This window comes from Salvelinus fontinalis, chromosome 33 (genome assembly GCF_029448725.1).
Source record: "Salvelinus fontinalis isolate EN_2023a chromosome 33, ASM2944872v1, whole genome shotgun sequence".
Taxonomy (NCBI): domain Eukaryota; kingdom Metazoa; phylum Chordata; class Actinopteri; order Salmoniformes; family Salmonidae; genus Salvelinus; species Salvelinus fontinalis.
In genome coordinates this window covers 12,746,547-12,751,386 of record NC_074697.1, presented here as the reverse complement: position 1 = coordinate 12,751,386, position 4,840 = coordinate 12,746,547, and positions in this window count along the sequence as shown.

Here is a 4,840-nt window from a genome sequence, read left to right as displayed (position 1 = left end):
CAAGAGAACTTCTCAGTTTTAGTTTCAGAAGTGTTCTTCATGTCTAAAGCACTCTCACCCCCAATTGAAACATAGGGAACGCTATTAAGCGTCACTTTAAAGTTTCCCTCAATGTCTTTACGGTCCTCGTCACTTGAGACGTCACGATCAAACACAAAGAAAGCATTTGCTCCATAAAGTATACCTGTGACCACATGTGTAGCTATGCCTTCCCTAAAAACCTCCTTGTACTTTATGTGTTCCTGCCCAAGGTGGTTCATGGACAGTTGAGTGTTTTTCTTAGTGGTGGTGTAACAAAGTGTGACCCTCGCCTGATTCTGAGACTCTTTAACATCTTTCAAATACTTAGCTGATCCCTCAACCTTAACCAGGCCTGCCAAACAGCTTGCTTTGAGAGAGCTGTTCACATTTAACACAGAGTATTTGTCAGCTGTAGAGTCAGATGTGATGACTTTGAAGTCGGTGAAAGGCTCATCTGTTGTAATGATGTCCCTTCTGAGTGCTTCCTCGTCCCACAGCGTCAGGCCTGTAATCAGAGGAGACAAACCAAACACTAACAGTTACTTTATTGTGTGTGGGAATGACTGACCGACCGACCGACTGACCGACTGAGTGAGTGAGTAGTGAGCAAGCGTGCTACCTGGAATGAGGTGATCATTGCGACAGTCATACAGCATTCCCAGGGAGAAGGGCCGTCCCAGTGCTGCCAGTTCGGTTTGAGACAGGATCCATAGTAGGAAGTCACTGTTGGTCAGAATAAAACAAACAGAATAACATGATGCCTCACTGCTTGAGTTCAGTCCAATGGTGGTCAGAATAAAACAAACAGAATAACATGATGCCTCGCTGCTTGAGTTCAGTCCAATGGTGGTCAGAATAAAACAAACAGAATAACATGATGCCTCGCTGCTTGAGTTCAGTCCAATGGTGGTCAGAATAAAACAAACAGAATAACATGATGCCTGACTGCTTGAGTTCAGTCCACTGGTGGTCAGAATAAAACAAACATAATAACATGATGGATCACTGCTTTCCACACTGCTTGAGTTCAGTCACCTCTTGAAAATATTGATATAAAATGAAAATAAAAAACAGTTGTCTATTGGCCACAAATGTGTCATCACATTAATTAATTTCTTTGGGCTATGCCCCTTTTTTCTCAATTTCCGCCTGAATGACGTTGCCAAACTAAACTGCCTGTAGCTCAGGCCCTGAAGCCAGGTTATTCATATAATTGGTACCATTGGAAAGAAGACCCTTTGAAGTTTGTAGAAATGTTAAAATAATGTAGTTGAATATAAAACAATAGATATGGTAGGAGAAAATACAAAGAAAAAAAATAACCAGAATTGTTTATGGAGAGACCATCCTCTTAGAATGGCAAGTATAAGGTCATATTGAAGCTCCCAGGATGCAATTCCTATGGCTTCCACAGGGTGTCAGCAGTCTATGTTCAAGGTTTCAGGCTTGTAACTTCAAAAAACGAATAAGAAAAATCAGTTTTAGTGCAGGGACACAGTCTTGGGAATTTGTGTTTGCGCGCGCCATGAAGACAGGACGCACCTGCTAAAATCGGTTTCCTATTGGACATACTTCTTTCTGTAAGAAATATTATAGTTTGATTACATTTTAGGGTATCTGAGGACTAAATAGAAACGTATTTTGACTTGTTGAAACAAAGTTCAGGGGTAGATTTTTGGAATCCTTTCTCTGCATGTTGAACGAGTGGATTACTCATCGATGGCGCCAACTAAACAGACTTTTTGGGATATAAAGAAGGATTTTATCTAACTAAACGACACTACATGTTATAGCTGGGAACCTTTGGATGACAAATCAGAGGAAGATTTTCAAAAAGTAAGTGAATATTTAAACTTTATTTGTGAATTTATGAAACCTGTGCCGGTGGAAAAATATTTTGATGTGGGGAGCCGTCCTCAAACAATCGCATGGCATGTTTTCGCTGTAATAGCTACTGTAAATTGAACAGTGCAGTTAGATTAACAAGATTTTAACCAATATTAGACACTTACATGTACCTAAATGTTTAATATCCATAATTGTTTTTATTATTTATTTGAATTGCGCGCACTCCAGTTTCACCGGAAGTTGTCCCGGGGACGCCTAAAGATACGTATCAAAATTATTGGCAACCCTGTGGTGCTGTCAAGGGCCAACCCTCCCACCACGCCCTCACCAGCACCACAAGCCATGCAGCCAGCCTGGAACGCGCCCATTGAAAATGAACACAAGCTGGCTTCATTACGCTCATTAACTAAACCTAAGCACAGAAACTGCTGATTGGGTCACACTGCTGAACCTTCTAGGAAATAGATTCAACATACTTCCTTCAAGACTGTTGGAAAAGCATTCCAGGTGAAGCTGGTTGAGAGAATGCCAAAGCGTGTGCAAAGCTGTCATCAATGCAAAGGGTGGCTACTTTGAAGAATCTAAAATCTAAAATATATTTTGATTTGTTTAACTCTTTTTTTGGTTACTACATGATTCCATATGTGTTATTTCATAGTTTTGATGTCTTCACTATTATTATACAACGTAGAAAATATTAAAAATAAAGAAAAACCCTTGTTCTAAAACTTTTGACTGGTAGTGAGCATGTTTTTCTTAACAAGTACTATAATTCACTTGGTCCCCCAACCCCCTCAGTCTTTAATCTGCCTCCTCCTCAATGATAATGCTGCTACTCCCCCTATTGTCACCCCCCCACCTCCTCAATGATAATGCTGCTACTCCCCCTATTGTCACCCCCCCACCTCCTCAATGATAATGCTGCTACTCCCCCTATTGTCACCCCCCCCACCTCCTCGATGATAATGCTGCTACTCCCCCTATTGTCACCCCCCCACCTCCTCGATGATAATGCTGCTACTCCCCCTATTGTCACCCCCCCCCACCTCCTCGATGATAATGCTGCTACTCCCCCTATTGTCACCCCCCCACCTCCTCGATGATAATGCTGCTACTCCCCCTATTGTCACCCCCCCCACCTCCTCGATGATAATGCTGCTACTCCCCCTATTGTCACCCCCCCACCTCCTCAATGATAATGCTGCTACTCCCCCTATTGTCACCCCCCCACCTCCTCGATGATAATGCTGCTACTCCCCCTATTGTCACCCCCCCACCTCCTCGATGATAATGCTGCTACTCCCCCTATGGTCATCCCCCCACCTCCTCGATGATAATGCTGCTACTCCCCCTATTGTCACCCCCCCACCTCCTCGATGATAATGCTGCTACTCCCCCTATTGTCACCCCCCCACCTCCTCGATGATAATGCTGCTACTCCCCCTATTGTCACCCCCCCACCTCCTCAATGATAATGCTGCTACTCCCCCTATTGTCACCCCCCCACCTCCTCGATGATAATGCTGCTACTCCCCCTATTGTCACCCCCCCACCTCCTCGATGATAATGCTGCTACTCCCCCTATTGTCACCCCCCCACCTCCTCGATGATAATGCTGCTACTCCCCCTATGGTCATCCCCCCACCTCCTCGATGATAATGCTGCTACTCCCCCTATTGTCACCCCCCCACCTCCTCGATGATAATGCTGCTACTCCCCCTATTGTCACCCCCCCACCTCCTCGATGATAATGCTGCTACTCCCCCTATTGTCACCCCCCCACCTCCTCGATGATAATGCTGCTACTCCCCCTATTGTCACCCCCCCACCTCCTCAATGATAATGCTGCTACTCCCCCTATTGTCACCCCCCCACCTCCTCGATGATAATGCTGCTACTCCCCCTATGGTCATCCCCCCACCTCCTCGATGATAATGCTGCTACTCCCCCTATTGTCACCCCCCCACCTCCTCGATGATAATGCTGCTACTCCCCCTATTGTCACCCCCCCACCTCCTCGATGATAATGCTGCTACTCCCCCTATTGTCACCCCCCCACCTCCTCGATGATAATGCTGCTACTACTGGTCATCTCATATCATTAAAGATAATATTGTGACGTGTAACTATGTATATAATATCATTAAAGATAATATTGTGACGTGTAACCATGTATATAATATCGTTAAAGATAATATTGTGATGTGTAACCATGTATATAATATCATTAAAGATAATATTGTGATGTGTAACCATGTATATCATATCGTTAAAGATAATATTGTGATGTGTAACCATGTATATAATATCATTAAAGATAATATTGTGATGTGTAACCATGTATATAATATCGTTAAAGATAATATTGTGATATGTAACCATGTATATAATATCATTAAAGATAATATTGTGATATGTAACCATGTATATAATATCATTAAAGATAATATTGTGATGTGTAACCATGTATATAATATCATTAAAGATAATATTGTGATGTGTAGCCATGTATATAATATCATTAAAGATAATATTGTGATATGTAACCATGTATATAATATCATTAAAGATAATATTGTGATATGTAACCATGTATATAATATCATTAAAGATAATATTGTGATGTGTAACCATGTATATAATATCATTAAAGATAATATTGTGATATGTAACCATGTATATCATATCATTAAAGATAATATTGTGATATGTACCATGTATATAATATCATTAAAGATAATATTGTGATATGTACCATGTATATAATATCATTAAAGATAATATTGTGACGTGTATTTTCTGTTTTCATTCTTCTTTCAGGCAGCCGAGGGTACAGAGTCAGCACAGGATTCCCACTCGATAAAGAGGCTTCCCGAAGGGAGCAGTGGAGCCCTCGATCACTCAACAACTAGCGTTTGAGATCGACTCGATTGACTCGTGAACAAGCGTATCGGGTGATAAGTTTTCGGTT